Source organism: Lissotriton helveticus, chromosome 4_1 (genome assembly GCF_964261635.1).
Source record: "Lissotriton helveticus chromosome 4_1, aLisHel1.1, whole genome shotgun sequence".
NCBI classification, from domain to species: Eukaryota; Metazoa; Chordata; class Amphibia; order Caudata; family Salamandridae; genus Lissotriton; species Lissotriton helveticus.
Genome location: NC_136063.1, coordinates 2,056,667,235 through 2,056,687,814, shown reverse-complemented (window position 1 = coordinate 2,056,687,814; position 20,580 = coordinate 2,056,667,235).

Sequence of the window (20,580 nt, the reverse complement as noted above, 5' to 3'; positions counted from 1 at the left end):
CAACACCAAGACACCTCATGGTCTTAACTCGGATGAGGAGATATTTGTTTGCCTGGACTACTAGCACTTTAATGTATGTTATGGTACACACTGGTTGTATGTTTCATGTACTGTATTTTATGGTTTAATTTTCAGGTTAACAGTTTGCGAGCTGTCTCTCTGCACTTTGTGATTCCAGTTTTTCTTTATTATTTTCTACCAGGTGTGCTGAGTTTGATAGGAAGCCGTGGCGGGGGCATCCTACCCTTTTCCTCCAGGAACATATCAGACACACTGGGTGATATAATTTGCACTTTCACTTTTTTAGCATAGCTCCCTCATTTCTAGTAATGCTTGATTGGGGGCTGGTTTGACCAGTAGTAACATGAGTGTTTTGCTCTGCTGATTACCAGGGATTGGGATTTAGCTTCCATGCACCTAGATCACTGGGGCTTTTTCCATTGGTTCAAGCTTGAACTCAAGGGTACTATATACTGCCTGTTTTGACTTCATCCACTTGATCTGTATTGATGAAGTGTAAACTTGTTGGGAATTCAATAATGCACACACGTTGTATTGTACCATCTTATAGTGAGATGTTTTATTATGACACATTATATATGGGACCAACATGGTATGTTTAGGTTTATTTATTTTCTGTATTCAGGTGCCCAAGTATGCCTCCAAAGACTCATTGCTTATTGTTTACTAAGCTTTACTTATGCTTTAGGAGGCAAATAAAAAGGAGGTTTTCTGGGTCAACATCAAGCTGGTGAAGGACTTTTCAGTGGGAGCCTGCAAGTAGGCCTGGGCGGTAAATTCCGTTCCGCTCATGGAATTTGCGGAATTTGGGTAATATCGCGCTACGCGGAGAATGTGAAATTGCCCAAAATTCTGCGTTCCGCGACTTCGCAAATTTTTTTGCTTGTTTGCGTTCTCAAATGCGTATTGGTGAGATATTTCCCCCCGAGCACGCAAACAGCGATTGCAAACAGTAAAAAAGCATCGCTAAAAAGCAATTCCGCGTGTTCGTGGAATTTCTGCGTGTTTGCTGAGATTTTTTACCGTTTCACGGAGATTTGCGTAACGCAATTACGCAAATTATGCCCACCCCTACCTGCAAGCACTCGTGGGGTATATAATTCTTTAACTACTTTCCTGTCCATAGACTCATGTCCATCTACTATATAATTTCATTAGTATTTTTATGATATTTGGGAGCATGATTTTTAAGATGTGCTATATCCAAGCAGTCATTTTGTGTTATTACATTTCATATGGTATAGGCAAACATACTCGCTTGTAAGGCTTTTATTTCTGTGAAGTATACATAAGCACTCTAATGCACCAGTCCAAGATGGCAACATATTATTTGTAACTCCAAGCCATAGATACATGGCCTTTTTCACTTTGCTTTCCATGTTCACTTGTTAAGCACATATGACAGTATATAGAAGGCTTGCCTATATATATAATGTGATCCGGGGGAGGGGGAGTTTGGCAAAATCCGGTAAGTACTTCAACCTCTTTGTCCCAAAATTGCAGTCGCTTTCCAGTAAGCGGCATGCTGGGTATTGAAGTCCAGTTATACCTTCCAATAGGGTCCGTTTTTCTGCCAATTATTGTTGCACCCCAAATTTATCAAAGTTTGTACATAGCCCTCCAGTGGGCTCCTGGGCTGTTTCCCCTGTTCAAATGAAGCATCCCTCGTGCTGGCAGGCGAGGAGTTTTCACAGCCTCGCAGACCAATTATTCTTTGGCGGTGCATCTCCCGCGGCTTAGAGCCTGCCGCGTAAACATACCAACAAGGTGCTCCAGAACATGAAGACGCCACTCCACGGAGGATTGTTCACAGAACCTTTAATTGCAAACAGCGAGAGCAGCCCATTCATTATTGTCCCTGACGCGTTTCGGTGTAACAGACACCTTAGTCATCGCTGTTTGCAATTAAAGGTTCTGTGAACAATCCTCCGTGGAGTGGCGTCTTCATGTTCTGGAGCACCTTGTTGATATATATATATATATATATATATATATATATATATATATATATATATATATATATATATATATACACATATATATGTGATCAAGGCTCCACAGAGCCGAAACGTTATGGCGACAGCACAGAAAATAAAGTAATTTTTGCATCCAATACCTTGGTTCGTGCCTGTTCCTGTTCGTGGCTGAGGGGGGAGGCTGCAGCGCGAGTGAGACAAAGGTTTCTTCTGTATACATATATATATATATCAGCGCAAACTCCAAAAACAGCCACTACTGGTTCTTGTGAGAATCAGAACCCTCCAGGCAATAAGGAGACGGTCCACGAACTGGATACACAGCTGTTTTATTGTGCAAGGGTTGAAAATAGCGAGGGCAAGACGCGTTTCGGGCTACCAAAGCCCTTGTTCACATGCCGCTACCAAAGCCCTTGTTCACATATATATATATATATATTACCTACTGGCGGTTGCCAGTAGGTAGTTATAGTTAGGACCTAGCTACCATAGGAAATCTGCAACATTCTATTAGGAATAACTCTGGCGCCGGTTGAGGAATTTGCATGTAATTTTCCAAATGTTTTGCCAGCTACGCTCCGCTCCTTCTCTGAAAGTTTCGGGGGGATTCGTGAAGTGGGGGCTGAGAAAAAAGGGGGGTCCCAAAACGTGTTTTCCCCATGTTAATTTCCATAGGACGTTCTGACACGACTACAGCCCGAACTGCTGAACGGAATTACGCCAAACTTTGCAAAATTGTAGGGACTGGAACGCAGATGTGCCTTTGCTATATTTGGTGAAAATTGCTCCAGTGGCTTTTTTTGAAAATTAACTTCAAAAACACATATATATCTATAGGCGCGCTCCAAGCGCTCAACGGTAAGCATACCGGGGAGCGCACCCGGCGCGCTACGGGAGTGCGCGAGCGGAAAGCAGATTGGCTGTCGACATTCTAAACAGTCCGGAGAGTCCGCCATCTTGTGTCTCGGTAGAATCGAGACACAAGAGGTGAAAATAAAAAGGGGGAAATGATTAAAAGGGGGCAGGGTACACACCCACTGACCCCCTAGGTTTTCTGAGGGGGGCCTAGAAAGACCCTGAAGGGCAAAAAAACTTTTTTTTTTTTGCAATTTTCACGGGGTAAGCGCTGTGTACCCCGTAGGTACTGATGCAGAGTCTAACATTCACTTCAATACAATCACTTTGCTACTACCTCATAAATTAGAAATAAAAATGAATAATATGTCAACTAATTTTTAATTTGTAAATATTAATTTATTGTTCAGAATTTTCATAATGTAATAGAACTTGTAGCATGTCCTCATCTGGAATTTCCTCTTCAATCATATGATCAGGAATTTCCTCATTATAAGTGTGCCATGATGATTGTTGGAATTCTATTGTATCCAAACATTCGATTAATTCTTCGTCAAGAGATTCATCTAAAAATGTATTTATGCCATCTCCTCCTTGTGATAAAATGGTGCTGTCGATATCCGTGACATTTTGAATTTCAATAAATGTAGTTGAAATGTCAAAAGACATTTCCTTGGTCTCCTCATTCTGATCCATTTTAATTTCAAATTTCTTGCTGTAAATTGCAGAAAAAAGTAATCACTTTCATTTATCGTTTTTAGTAATACATAACATAAAAGTAGCTTAATCAAGTATTTAGTTCTTTGAAATTAATTGGTAGTGTATAGTATCAGGCAGGAACTAGAAATATAGAGCACTGCATGTGATGAAGCCTATCTTAATCCATAATTATAACAGAATGACTGTAAATAGCTAACAGAAAACATTTTGCAAATTATCCTAAAGTGTACAACATAGTTCCCCTTACAAATTAACAACTCACCTTTTTGAAAGTAGGAGAAGAGTTAGTACTGTGTAATTCAAACTCCAGAAATTGAGCACCCAAAATTCCTCTCAAAAGTACCTCAGACAGGAGTATCACAAAATGGCCGTGTTTTCCTCTCATTGTAGATATATACATAACCAATCATACTTCATCACACACAAATTCAAAACGAAAGTAACATTTTGATTGGTTCTAAATTTCAATACTTTCAAATGTGTTTTCTCCATGCAATTTTCCATAGGACATTTAGAGACGGCTACAGCCCGAACGGCTGAATGGAATTACACCAAACTTGGCAAAATGATAGGCACTGGTATGTAGTAGGGCCTTTTCCATATTTGTTTAAAATTGCTCCAGTGGCTTTTATGAAAAGCAACTTCAAAAACACATATATATCTATAGGCGCGCTCCAAGCGCTCACTGGTACGCGTGCGGGGGAGCGCACCCGGCACGCCACGGAAGTGTGCGAGCGGAATGCTGATTGGCTCTCGGGTGCTGATAATATAAATAGTCTGGAGAGTCCGCCATCTTGTGTCTCGGTAAAATCGAGACACCTAAGGTGAAAAAACTGGGGAAATAATTAAAAGGGGGCAGGGTAGACACCCCCTGACCTCCTAGGTTTTTTGAGGGGGCCTAGAAAGACCCTGAAGGGCAAAAAAACGATTCATTTTATAAAAAAAATTTGCGGGGTAAGCGCTGGGTGCGTTACCATGTACGTTCATCGGTACGCGCACCCTGAGCACACCACGGGGAAAAACAGTGTAAAAAAATAGAGTAAAAAAATAATTTAGAGTGCTTAGAGTTAGGGTAGCTCTGAAAAGAGCTGTTGTGTTATGTGGGTGTTTTTTGTACCTACAAGTAGGTACCAATGCAGAGTCTCAAATTCAAGAGGAAGACTCTATTCCCCTCCTCTGTAAAATGTACACCATCTCTCCTATAGATGCCTTGCATGTTGTAACGCAAGTTGTTGTGGTAAATGGAACCCATACCATAGTCTCTGAGGAAAGCAGAAACAGTTTTATTTACATGTTTCCTTGCTTTCTCAATCTGTGGACAAAATTGGTTGGACCAGTTCCATTTTTGCCTTTGGCACATATTAGAAAATACCAAGGCATTTTTTGGAAAAAGTGACATCAATTTCCCAAAGATGTCCTTTAAAAGTACTTCCAGACCTACCCCAGTCAAAGTGCCTAGGTCATTTCCACCACAGTGCACAATTATGAGGTCAGGGTGCGGTAGATGCATAAAGGATTTTATCAATGGTATCAATTGGTGACTTCTTAATCCTCTCTGTCCAATCCACACAATGTCCACATTTGGTAAATCAAGGTTGTAAATACCTCTGTTACTTGCAAATTATTCACTCCAGAAGATATAGCTATGACCCACAAACCAGACTTTTGGCATCTTGAAGGTAGATGTGCTTGTATTCAGATGAGTTGTGGAAATGAAATGGCAGTTTCAAAGTAGGAATTATGAAAAAAAGTGGTTGAGATTCAGTGCACTTGAAAAACAAGAAATGATTGGTGCTTTCTTAAAATTCACCACTGAAAATTAGGGAGCATGCTTTTTTTTAAACAAGTCATTTTAATGGTTGAGAAAAAGTCATTTAAAGAAACATTGCACATGATTAGCTAGTACATTGAGAGGTCAAACACCCTTGCTGGATTCTTTTGCAACATAGTATGATGAACTTTTCAACTGTGTGCTGGGTTAGGAGGGAGTTACCATGGTAACAGGGTGAAAGAGCACTGGGGGATGGGAGAATATTATGTGAGTTTCAAAGTGTTCAAATGTACAACCAATTAAAATGTGCAGTTTGGTTTTGAATTTTGATTGGTTATGTACAAGAATATGGGTCTGAAATGAGAAAGAATCTGTGCCATTATTCTGAGGCTCCAGTCACAGAAGCATTATTCAGAGATTCTTCTTAAGAAAATCTGTTGTGTGTGACTGACACTGTTCTACATCTTTCAAAGCATTTTTAAAGGTGAGGAATGATTCTTTTAATAAAGATACACTGCTGTATGCACTATGGGGAAGATTAAGAAGCATATTGTGCTTCTTTATTCTTGCATTTTGTGTAATTTTATTTTGTAATGCTGTTTAAAAATTAAAATGGTGCATATTGGAAATGTATTTTGAAAATGAGTTAGGTTTCTGCTTTGTTTCTGTAGTGGTCATTGAAATGGGCTGTGCTTTGTGTGAAAAACAATTTACTATAGAAAATGTTTTCTGGTAAAAAGGCTGGCTTTAAAATTTTGGTCAAGGATCACATTGAGTGTCTGTGTGAAATAAGGAATTATATTTTCACATTTTTCAGTAATGTCACCTGTGCCTTCTAACAGTTTGCCTCTTTTAGCTTAAAAGGTACTCTGTGCCTGTGTCTCATGTCACTTTGCATATTTTCTCTTTTTCTGTGTGTCATTTCTCTCCTTGTGTGTGTGTCATGACATGTGTCAAATGTGCCCAAGATCACTCTGTGAGTCAAGCTTGATTTTAAATGGATCTGGGTGAATAATTTGCTTAGTTGATGAGTTTATAGATATAGAAATACATGTATTCTTAAAGTCAGTTAGACTTAAGACATAACATTCATTTTTCATTTCAACGGCACACCCTGGATCTTCATTGCACAGCTTAGAGCCTACTTTTAAAGTAAGAGGCTTAACAGACATGCTGCCTAAGATTTCCTAGTAGTACATATGCTAAGGTCTAACTGACTTTAATAAAATATGTATTTCCATATTTTTAAACCCATCAACTAAGGAAATTATTCACCCAGATCCATTTAAAATCGAGCCTGACTCACAGTGTGATCTTAGGCACATGACCAAGATGTTACATGTAATGAGAAATGAATGTTATATCTTGCTTATATATAGGTGGCCAGTTTTTTGCCAGTAGAGTCAGTAAAATAATATAAGCAGAGACACACATACTGCTTGCAGAGACAGACATGGTAGATTACATGTAACATCCTGGTCATGTGCCTACGTTCACACTGTAAGTGAAGCTTGATTTTAAATGGATCTGGGTGAATAATTTGCTTAGTTGATGAGTTTAAAAATATGGAAATACATGTTTTTTTAAAGTCAGTTAGGCTTCAGACATAACATTAATTTCTCATTTCAATGGCACACCCTGGATCTTCATTGCACAGCTTGGAGCCTACTTGTAAAGTAAGAGACCTAACAGACATGCTGCCTAAGATTTCCTACTAGTACATATGCTAAAGTCTAACTGACTTTAAGAAAATATGTATTTCGATATTTTTAAAGACATCAACTAAGGAAATCATTCACCCAGATCCATTTAAAATCGCGACTGACTCACAGTGTGATCTTAGGCACATGAGCAGGATATTACATGTAATGAGAAACTAATGTTATGTCTTGCTTATATATAGGTGGGCTGTTTTTTGCCAGTAGAGACAGTGAAATAATATGAGCAGAGAAACACATACTGCATGCAGAGACAGGCATGGTAGATTACATGTAACATCCTGGTCATGTGTCTAAGTTCACACTGTGAGTGAAGCTTGCTTTTACATGGATCTGGGTGAATAATTTTCTTAGTTGATAAGTTAAAAAATATGGAAATACATGTTTCATTAAAGTGAGTTAGGCTTTAGACATAACATTCATTTCTCATTTCAACGGTACACCCTGGATCTTTATTGCACGGCTTAGAGCCTACTTGTAAAGTAAGAGGCCTAACAGACATGCTGCCTAAGATTTCCTGCTAGTACATATGCTAAAGTCTAACTGACTTTAGGAAAATAAATATTTCCATATTTTTAAAGACATCAACTAAGGAAATTATTCACCCAGATCCATTTAAAATCGAGACTGACTCTCAGTGTGATCTTAGGCACATGAGCAGGATATTACATGTAATGAGAAATTAATGTTATGTCTTGCTTATAAATAGGTGGCCTGTTTTTTGCCAGTAGAGACAGTGAAATAATATGAGCAGAGACACACATTCTGCTTGCAGAGACAGACATGGTAGATTATATGTAACATTGTGGTAATGTGCCTAAGATCACACTGTGAGTGAAGCTTGATTTTCAATGGGTCTGGGTGAATAATTTGCTTAGTTGATGAGTTGAAAAATATGGAAATACATGTTTTTTTAAAGTCAGTTAGGCTTCAGACATAACATTAATTTCTCATTTCAACGGCACACCCTGGATCTTCATTGCACAGCTTGGAGCCTACTTGTAAAGTAAAAGGCCTAACAGACATGCTGTCTAATATTTCCTACTAGTACATATGCTAAAGTCTAACTGACTTTAAGAAAATATGTATTTCAATATTTTTAAGGACATCAACTAAGGAAATTATTCACCTAGATCTAATTAAAATCGAGCCTGACTCTCAGTGTGATCTTAGGCATATGAGCAGGATATTACATGTAATGAGAAATGAATGTTATGTCTTGCTTATATATAGGTGGCCTGTTTTTTGCCAGTAGAGACAGTGAAATCATATGAGCAGAGACACACATACTGCTTGCAGAAACAGACATGGTAGATTATATGTAACATTGTGGTAATGTGCCTAAGATCACACTGTGAGTGAAGCTTGATTTTCAATGGGTCTGGGTGAATAATTTGCTTAGTTGATGAGTTGAAAAATATGGAAATACATGTTTTTTTAAAGTCAGTTAGGCTTCAGACATAACATTCATTTCTCATTTCAACGGCACACCCTGGATCTTCATTGCACAGCTTGGAGCCTACTTGTAAAGTAAAAGGCCTAACAGACATGCTGTCTAAGATTTCCTACTAGTACATATGCTAAAGTCTAACTGACGTTAAGAAAATATGTATTTCCATATTTTTAAAGACATCAACTAAGGAAATTATTCACCCAGATCTATTTAAAATCGAGCCTGACTCTCAGTGTGATCTTAGGCACATGAGCAGGATATTACATGTAATGAGAAATGAATGTTATGTCTTGCTTATATATAGGTGGCCTGTTTTTTGCCAGTAGATACAGTGAAATAATATGAGCAGAGACACACATACTGCTTGCAGAGACAGACATGGTAGATTATATGTAACATTGTGGTCATGTGCCTAAGATCAGACTGTGAGTGAAGCTTGATTTTCAATGGATCTGGGAGAATAATTTGCTTAGCTGATGAGTTAAAAAATATGGAAATACATGTTTTTTTAAAGTCAGTTATATTTTAGACATAACATTCATTTCTCATTTCAACGGCAGACCCTGGATCTTCATTGCACAGCTTAGAGCCTACTTGTAAAGTAAGAGGCATAACAGACATGCTGCCTACGATTTCTTACTAGTACATATGCTAAAGTCTAACTGACTTTAAGAAAATATGTATTTCCATATTTTTAAACACATCAACTAAGCAAATTATTCAACTAGATCCATTCAAAATCGAGCCTGACTTACAGTGTGATCTTAGGCAGATGACCAGGATGTTACATGTAATGAGAAATTAATGTTATGTCTTGCTTATATATAGGTGGGCTGATTTTTGCCAGTAGAGACAGTGAAATAATATGAGCAGAGACACACATACTGCATGCAGAGACAGACATGATAGATTACATGTAACATCCTGGTCATGTGCCTATGTTCACACTGTGAGTGAAGCTTGATTTTAAATGGATCTGGGTGAATAATTTTCTTAGTTGATGAGTTAAAAAAAATATGGAAATACATGTTTCCTTAAAGTGAGTTAGGCTTTAGACATAACATTAATTTCTCATTTCAACGGCACACCCTGGATCTTTATTGCACAGCTTAGAGCCTACTTGTAAAGTAAGAGGCCTAACAGACATGCTGCCTAAGATTTCCAACTAGTACATATGCTAAAGTCTAACTGACTTTAAGAAAATATGTATTTCCATATTTTTAAAGACATCAACTAAGGAAAATATTCACCCAGATCCATTTAAAATCGAGCCTGACTCTCAGTGTGATCTTAGGCACATGAGCAGGATATTACATGTAATGAGAAATGAATGTTATGTCTTGCTTATATATAGGTGGCCTGTTTTTTGCCAGTAGAGACAGTGAAATAATATGAGCATAGACACACATACTGCTTGCAGAGACAGACATGGTAGATTATGTGTAACATTGTGGTCATGTGCCTAAGATCACACTGTGTGTGAAGCTTGATTTTCAATGGATCTGGGTGAATAATGTACTTAGTTGATGAGTTAAAAAATATGGAAATACATGTTTTTTTAAAGTCAGTTAGGCTTCAGACATAACATTCATTTCTCATTTCAACGGCACACCCTGGATCTTCATTGCACAGCTTGGAGCCTACTTGTAAAGTAAAAGGCCTAACAGACATGCTGTCTAAGATTTCCTACTAGTACATATGCTAAAGTCTAACTGACGTTAAGAAAATATGTATTTCCATATTTTTAAAGACATCAACTAAGGAAATTATTCACCCAGATCTATTTAAAATCGAGCCTGACTCTCAGTGTGATCTTAGGCACATGAGCAGGATATTACATGTAATGAGAAATGAATGTTATGTCTTGCTTATATATAGGTGGCCTGTTTTTTGCCAGTAGAGACAGTGAAATAATATGAGCAGAGACACACATTCTGCTTTCAGAGACAGACATGGTAGATTATATGTAACATTGTGGTCATGTGCCTAAGATCACACTGTGAGTGAAGCTTGATTTTCAATGGGTCTGGGTGAATAATTTGCTTAGTTGATGAGTTGAAAAATATGGAAATACATGTTTTTTTAAAGTCAGTTAGGCTTCAGACAGAACATTCATTTCTCATTTCAACGGCACACCCTGGATCTTCATTGCACAGCTTGGAGCCTACTTGTAAAGTAAAAGGCCTAACAGACATGCTGTCTAAGATTTCCTACTAGTACATATGCTAAAGTCTAACTGACGTTAAGAAAATATGTATTTCAATATTTTTTAAGGACATCAACTAAGGAAATTATTCACCCAGATCTAATTAAAATGGAGCCTGACTCTCAGTGTGATCTTAGGCATATGAGCAGGATATTACATGTAATGAGAAATGAATGTTATGTCTTGCTTATATATAGGTGGCCTGTTTTTTGCCAGTAGAGACAGTGAAATAATATGAGCAGAGACACACATACTGCTTGCAGAAACAGACATGGTAGATTGTATGTAACATTGTGGTCATGTGCCTAAGATCACACTGTGAGTGAAGCTTGATTTTCAATGGATCTGGGTGAATAAATTGCTTAGTTGATGAGTTTAAAAATATGGAAATACATGTTTTTTTTAAAGTCAGTTAGGCTTCTGACATAACATTCATTTCTCATTTCAACGGTACACCCTGGATCTTCATTGCACAGCTTGGAGCCTACTTGTAAAGTAAAAGGCCTAACAGACATGCTTCCTAAGATTTCCTACTAGTACATATGCTAAAGTCTAACTGACTTTAAGAAAATATGTATTTCCATATTTTTAAAGACATCAACTAAGAAAATTATTCACCGAGATACATTTAAAATCGAGCCTAACTCTCAGTGTGATCTTAGGCACATGAGCAGGATATTACATGTAATGAGAAATTAATGTTATGTCTTGCTTATATATAGGTGGCCTGTTTTTTGCCAGTGGATACAGTGAAATAATATGAGCAGAGACACACATACTGCTTGCAGAGACAGACATGGTAGATTATATGTAACATTGTGGTCATGTGTCTAAGGTCAGACTGTGAGTGAAGCTTGATTTTCAATGGATCTGGGTGAATAATTTGCTTAGCTGATGAGTTAAAAAATATGGAAATACATGTTTTTTTAAAGTCAGTTATATTTTAGACATAACATTGATTTCTCATTTCAACGGCAGACCCTGGATCTTCATTGCACAGCTTAGAGCCTACTTGTAAAGTAAGAGGCATAACGGACATGCTGCCTACAATTTCTTACTAGTACATATGCTAAAGTCTAACTGACTTTAAGAAAATATGTATTTCCATATTTTTAAACACATCAACTAAGCAAATTATTTAACTAGATCCATTCAAAATCGAGCCTGACTTACAGTGTGATCTTAGGCAGATGACCAGGATGTTACATGTAATGAGAAATTAATGTTATGTCTTGCTTATATATAGGTGGGCTGATTTTTGCCAGTAGAGACAGTGAAATAATATGAGCAGAGACACACATACTGCATGCAGAGACAGACATGATAGATTACATGTAACATCCTGGTCATGTGCCTATGTTCACACTGTGAGTGAAGCTTGATTTTAAATGGATCTGGGTGAATAATTTTCTTAGTTGATGAGTTAAAAAAATATGGAAATACATGTTTCCTTAAAGTGAGTTAGGCTTTAGACATAACATTAATTTCTCATTTCAACGGCACACCCTGGATCTTTATTGCACAGCTTAGAGCCTACTTGTAAAGTAAGAGGCCTAACAGACATGCTGCCTAAGATTTCCAACTAGTACATATGCTAAAGTCTAACTGGCTTTAAGAAAATATGTATTTCCATATTTTTAAAGACATCAACTAAGGAAAATATTCACCCAGATCCATTTAAAATCGAGCCTGACTCTCAGTGTGATCTTAGGCACATGAGCAGGATATTACATGTAATGAGAAATGAATGTTATGTCTTGCTTATATATAGGTGGCCTGTTTTTTGCCAGTAGAGACAGTGAAATAATATGAGCAGAGACACACATAATGCTTGGAGAGACAGACATGGTAGATTATGTGTAACATTGTGGTCATGTGCCTAAGATCACACTGTGTGGGAAGCTTGATTTTAAATGGATCTGGGTGAATAATTTTCTTAGTTGATGAGTTAAAAAAATATGGAAATACATGTTTCCTTAAAGTGAGTTAGGCTTTAGACATAACATTAATTTCTCATTTCAACGGCACACCCTGGATCTTTATTGCACAGCTTAGAGCCTACTTGTAAAGTAAGAGGCCTAACAGACATGCTGCCTAAGATTTCCAACTAGTACATATGCTAAAGTCTAACTGACTTTAAGAAAATATGTATTTCCATATTTTTAAAGACATCAACTAAGGAAAATATTCACCCAGATCCATTTAAAACCGAGCCTGACTCTCAGTGTGATCTTAGGCACATGAGCAGGATATTACATGTAATGAGAAATGAATGTTATGTCTTGCTTATATATAGGTGGCCTGTTTTTGCCAGTAGAGACTGTGAAATAATATGAGCAGAGACACACATTCTGCTTGCAGAGACAGACATGGTAGATTATATGTAACATTGTGGTCATGTGCCTAAGATCACACTGTGAGTGAAGCTTGATTTTCAATGGGTCTGGGTGAATAATTTGCTTAGTTGATGAGTTGAAAAATATGGAAATACATGTTTTTTTAAAGTCAGTTAGGCTTCAGACATAACATTAATTTCTCATTTCAACGGCACACCCTGGATCTTCATTGCACAGCTTGGAGCCTACTTGTAAAGTAAAAGGCCTAACAGACATGCTGTCTAATATTTCCTACTAGTACATATGCTAAAGTCTAACTGACTTTAAGAAAATATGTATTTCAATATTTTTAAGGACATCAACTAAGGAAATTATTCACCTAGATCTAATTAAAATCGAGCCTGACTCTCAGTGTGATCTTAGGCATATGAGCAGGATATTACATGTAATGAGAAATGAATGTTATGTCTTGCTTATATATAGGTGGCCTGTTTTTTGCCAGTAGAGACAGTGAAATCATATGAGCAGAGACACACATACTGCTTGCAGAAACAGACATGGTAGATTATATGTAACATTGTGGTAATGTGCCTAAGATCACACTGTGAGTGAAGCTTGATTTTCAATGGGTCTGGGTGAATAATTTGCTTAGTTGATGAGTTGAAAAATATGGAAATACATGTTTTTTTAAAGTCAGTTAGGCTTCAGACATAACATTCATTTCTCATTTCAACGGCACACCCTGGATCTTCATTGCACAGCTTGGAGCCTACTTGTAAAGTAAAAGGCCTAACAGACATGCTGTCTAAGATTTCCTACTAGTACATATGCTAAAGTCTAACTGACGTTAAGAAAATATGTATTTCCATATTTTTAAAGACATCAACTAAGGAAATTATTCACCCAGATCTATTTAAAATCGAGCCTGACTCTCAGTGTGATCTTAGGCACATGAGCAGGATATTACATGTAATGAGAAATGAATGTTATGTCTTGCTTATATATAGGTGGCCTGTTTTTTGCCAGTAGATACAGTGAAATAATATGAGCAGAGACACACATACTGCTTGCAGAGACAGACATGGTAGATTATATGTAACATTGTGGTCATGTGTCTAAGGTCAGACTGTGAGTGAAGCTTGATTTTCAATGGATCTGGGTGAATAATTTGCTTAGCTGATGAGTTAAAAAATATGGAAATACATGTTTTTTTAAAGTCAGTTATATTTTAGACATAACATTGATTTCTCATTTCAACGGCAGACCCTGGATCTTCATTGCACAGCTTAGAGCCTACTTGTAAAGTAAGAGGCATAACGGACATGCTGCCTACAATTTCTTACTAGTACATATGCTAAAGTCTAACTGACTTTAAGAAAATATGTATTTCCATATTTTTAAACACATCAACTAAGCAAATTATTTAACTAGATCCATTCAAAATCGAGCCTGACTTACAGTGTGATCTTAGGCAGATGACCAGGATGTTACATGTAATGAGAAATTAATGTTATGTCTTGCTTATATATAGGTGGGCTGATTTTTGCCAGTAGAGACAGTGAAATAATATGAGCAGAGACACACATACTGCATGCAGAGACAGACATGATAGATTACATGTAACATCCTGGTCATGTGCCTATGTTCACACTGTGAGTGAAGCTTGATTTTAAATGGATCAGGGTGAATAATTTTCTTAGTTGATGAGTTAAAAAAATATGGAAATACATGTTTCCTTAAAGTGAGTTAGGCTTTAGACATAACATTAATTTCTCATTTCAACGGCACACCCTGGATCTTTATTGCACAGCTTAGAGCCTACTTGTAAAGTAAGAGGCCTAACAGACATGCTGCCTAAGATTTCCAACTAGTACATATGCTAAAGTCTAACTGGCTTTAAGAAAATATGTATTTCCATATTTTTAAAGACATCAACTAAGGAAAATATTCACCCAGATCCATTTAAAATCGAGCCTGACTCTCAGTGTGATCTTAGGCACATGAGCAGGATATTACATGTAATGAGAAATGAATGTTATGTCTTGCTTATATATAGGTGGCCTGTTTTTTGCCAGTAGAGACAGTGAAATAATATGAGCAGAGACACACATAATGCTTGGAGAGACAGACATGGTAGATTATGTGTAACATTGTGGTCATGTGCCTAAGATCACACTGTGTGGGAAGCTTGATTTTAAATGGATCTGGGTGAATAATTTTCTTAGTTGATGAGTTAAAAAAATATGGAAATACATGTTTCCTTAAAGTGAGTTAGGCTTTAGACATAACATTAATTTCTCATTTCAACGGCACACCCTGGATCTTTATTGCACAGCTTAGAGCCTACTTGTAAAGTAAGAGGCCTAACAGACATGCTGCCTAAGATTTCCAACTAGTACATATGCTAAAGTCTAACTGACTTTAAGAAAATATGTATTTCCATATTTTTAAAGACATCAACTAAGGAAAATATTCACCCAGATCCATTTAAAACCGAGCCTGACTCTCAGTGTGATCTTAGGCACATGAGCAGGATATTACATGTAATGAGAAATGAATGTTATGTCTTGCTTATATATAGGTGGCCTGTTTTTGCCAGTAGAGACAGTAAAATAATATGAGCAGAGACACACATACTGCTTGCAGAGACAGACATGGTAGATTATGTGTAACATTGTGGTCATGTGCCTAAGATCACACTGTGTGTGAAGCTTGATTTTCAATGGATCTGGGTGAATAATGTACTTAGTTGATGAGTTAAAAAATATGGAAATACATGTTTTTTTAAAGTCAGTTAGGCTTCAGACATAACATTCATTTCTCATTTCAACGGCACACCCTGGATCTTCATTGCACAGCTTGGAGCCTACTTGTAAAGTAAAAGACCTAACAGACATGCTGTCTAAGATTTCCTACTAGTACATATGCTAAAGTCTAACTGACGTTAAGAAAATATGTATTTCCATATTTTTAAAGACATCAACTAAGGAAATTATTCACCCAGATCTATTTAAAATCGAGCCTGACTCTCAGTGTGATCTTAGGCACATGAGCAGGATATTACATGTAATGAGAAATGAATGTTATGTCTTGCTTATATATAGGTGGCCTGTTTTTTGCCAGTAGAGACAGTGAAATAATATGAGCAGAGACACACATTCTGCTTGCAGAGACAGACATGGTAGATTATATGTAACATTGTGGTCATGTGCCTAAGATCACACTGTGAGTGAAGCTTGATTTTCAATGGGTCTGGGTGAATAATTTGCTTAGTTGATGAGTTGAAAAATATGGAAATACATGTTTTTTTAAAGTCAGTTAGGCTTCAGACATAACATTCATTTCTCATTTCAACGGCACACCCTGGATCTTCATTGCACAGCTTGGAGCCTACTTGTAAAGTAAAAGGCCTAACAGACATGCTGTCTAAGATTTCCTACTAGTACATATGCTAAAGTCTAACTGACGTTAAGAAAATATGTATTTCAATATTTTTTAAGGACATCAACTAAGGAAATTATTCACCCAGATCTAATTAAAATCGAGCCTGACTCTCAGTGTGATCTTAGGCATATGAGCAGGATATTACATGTAATGAGAAATGAATGTTATGTCTTGCTTATATATAGGTGGCCTGTTTTTTGCCAGTAGAGACAGTGAAATAATATGAGCAGAGACACACATACTGCTTGCAGAAACAGACATGGTAGATTGTATGTAACATTGTGGTCATGTGCCTAAGATCACACTGTGAGTGAAGCTTGATTTTCAATGGATTTGGGTGAATAAATTGCTTAGTTGATGAGTTTAAAAATATGGAAATACATGTTTTTTTTAAAGTCAGTTAGGCTTCAGACATAACATTCATTTCTCATTTCAACGGTACACCCTGGATCTTCATTGCACAGCTTGGAGCCTACTTGTAAAGTAAAAGGCCTAACAGACATGCTTCCTAAGATTTCCTACTAGTACATATGCTAAAGTCTAACTGACTTTAAGAAAATATGTATTTCCATATTTTTAAAGACATCAACTAAGAAAATTATTCACCGAGATACATTTAAAATCGAGCCTAACTCTCAGTGTGATCTTAGGCACATGAGCAGGATATTACATGTAATGAGAAATTAATGTTATGTCTTGCTTATATATAGGTGGGCTGATTTTTGCCAGTAAAGACAGTGAAATAATATGAGCAGAGACACACATACTGCATGCAGAGACAGACATGATAGATTACATGTAACATCCTGGTCATGTGCCTATGTTCACACTGTGAGTGAAGCTTGATTTTAAATGGATCTGGGTGAATAATTTTCTTAGTTGATGAGTTAAAAAAATATGGAAATACATGTTTCCTTAAAGTGATTTAGGCTTTAGACATAACATTATTTTCTCATTTCAACGGCACACCCTGGATCTTTATTGCACAGCTTAGAGCCTACTTGTAAAGTAAGAGGCCTAACAGAAATGCTGCCTAAGAATTCCAACTAGTACATATGCTAAAGTCTAACTGACTTTAAGAAAATATGTATTTCCATATTTTTAAAGACATCAACTAAGGAAATTATTCACCCAGATCTATTTAAAATCGAGCCTGACTCTCGGTGTGATCTTAGGCGCATGAGCAGGATATTACATGTAATGAGAAATGAATGTTATGTCTTGCTTATATATAGGTGGCCTGTTTTTTGCCAGTAGAGAAAGTGAAATAATATGAGCAGAGACACACATACTCCTTGCAGAGACAGACATGGTAGATTATATGTAACATTGTGGTCATGTGCCTAAGATCACACTGTGAGTGAAGTTTAATTTTCAATGGATCTGGGTGAATAATGTGCTTAGTTGATCAGTTTAAAAATATGGAAATACATGTTTTTTAACGTCAGTTATGCTTCAGACATAACATTCATTTCTCATTTCAACGGCACACCCTGGATCTTCATTGCACAACTTGGAGCCTACTTGTAAAGTAAAAGACCTAACAGACATGCTTCCTAAGATTTCCTACTAGTACATATGCTAAAGTCTAACTGACTTTAAGAAAATATGTATTTCCATATTTTTAAAGACATCAACTAAGAAAATTATTCTCCCAGATCCATTTAAAATCGAGCCTGACTCTCAGTGTCATCTTAGGCACATGAGCAGGATATTACATGTAATGAGAAATGAATGTTATGTCTTGCTTATATATAGGTGGCCTGTTTTTTGCCAGTAGATACAGTGTAATAATATGAGCAGAGACACACATACTGCTTGCAGAGACAGACATGGCAGATTATATGTAACATTGTGGTCATGTGCCTAAGATCACACTGTGAGTGAAGCTTGATTTTCAATGGATCTGGGTGAATAATTTGCTTAGTTGATGATGTAAAAAATATGGCAATACATGTTTTTTTTAAAGTCAGTTATATTTTAGACATAACATTCATTTCTCATTTCAACGGCAGACCCTGGATCTTCATTGCACAGCTTAAAGCCTATTTGTAAAGTAAGAGGCATAACAGACATGCTGCCTACGATTTCCTACTAGTACATATGCTAAAGTCTAACTGACTTTAAGAAAATATGTATTTCCATATTTTTAAACACATCAACTAAGCAAATTATTCAACCAGATCCATTGAAAATCGAGCCTGACTTACAATGTGATCTTAGGCAGATGACCAGGATATTACATGTAATGAGAAATGAATGTTATGTCTTGCTTATTTATAGGTTTGCTGTTTTTTGCCAGTAGAGACAGTGAAATAATATGAGCAGAGACACACATACTGCATGCAGAGACAGACATGGTAGATTTCTTGTAACATCCTGGTCATGTGCCTAAGATCACACTTTGAGTCATGTATGATTTTAAATGGATCTGGGTGAATAATTTGCTTAGTTGATGTGTTTAAAAATATGGAAATACATGTTTCCTTAAAGTGAGTTAGGCTTTAGACATAACATTCATTTCTCATTTCAACGGCGCACCCTGGATCTTCATTGCACAGCTTAGAGCCTACTTGTAAAGTAAGAGGCCTAACAAACATGCTGCCTAAGATTTCCTACTAGTACATATGCTAAAGTCTAACTGACTTTAACAACATATGTATTTCCATATTTTTAAACACATCAACTAAGCAAATTATTCACCCTGATCCATTTAAAATTGAGCCTGACTCTCAGTGTGATCTAAGGCACATGGCCAGGATGTTACATGTAATCTACCATGTCTGTCCCTGCATGCAATATGTGTGTTTGTTGTAATACTATCTCGCTGTCTCTACTGGCAAAAACAGACCACATATATATATATATAAGCAAGACATAACATTCCTTTTTTATTTCAAAGGCACACCCTGGATCTTGATTGCACAGCTTAGAGCCTATTTCTGAAGTAAGAGGCCTAACAGACATGCTGCCCAAGATTCCCTATTAGTACATATGGTAAAGACTTACAGCCTGATTCATCAAGGTACCGTTTTGAGAGTCTCTAATAGCGATTCATAGCCAATCGCTATTGAGGACTCGCAAAACGGTATTCATGTAGGAATTGCTAAATAAATAGCGATTCCTACATATTCTCTATTTGCGAGTAGCAAATTGCTACTCGCAAATAAGGAATAACTCCCCATTCATTCCTATGGGCCAAAAGGCCTATAGGAATGAATGGGGAGTATCCCTTATTTGCGAGTAGCAATTTGCTACTCGCAAATAAGATAGCGATTTTAAAGGGTGCCAGGGGTGTCCAAAGGACACCCTGTAGCACCCCTGAAATGCTAATTGAAACAGGTGTTGCACACACACATGTCCAAGGGACATGTGTGTGTGCAACATGCAACTTAGAAAAATGCTTTTAAAAGCATTTTTCTAAGTTTTTGCTATTTACCGAGAGGTCTGACCTCTCGGTAAATAGCGGCCCAAAATTGCTAATTCGCAATTTTTAAATGTGTCATGAATAGCATTTAAGGAATCTCTAATAGAGATTCCTTAAATGCTAATCCTCGCATATTTGCTAATTCTTTATTAGCGATTTTTGCATTTGGGATGATGAATCCCAAATGCAAAAATTGCACTCGCAAAGGGCCAGATTCTGAGAATCTGGCCCTTTTGCGAGCGCATTTACCTTCATGAATCAGGCTGTAAATGACTTTCAAAATACATGTATTTCCATTTTTTAAAACACATCAACTAACCAAATTATTCACCCAGATCCATTTAAAATCAAGCTTGACTCAAAGTGTGATCTTAGGCACATGAGACACATGTCATGACATACACACAAAGAGAGAAATGACACACGTAAAAAGACAGATTATGCACGTGCGAAGTGACAAGAGACACAGTCACAGAGTACCTTTTAAGCTAAGAGAGGCAAACAGTTAGAAGGCACAGGTGACATTATTGAAAAATGTGAAAATGTAATTCCTTATTTCACACAGACACTCAGTGTGATCCTTGCCAAAAGTTTTAAACCCAGATATTTTACCAGAAAACGTTTTACATAGTAAATTGTTTTTGACACAAAGC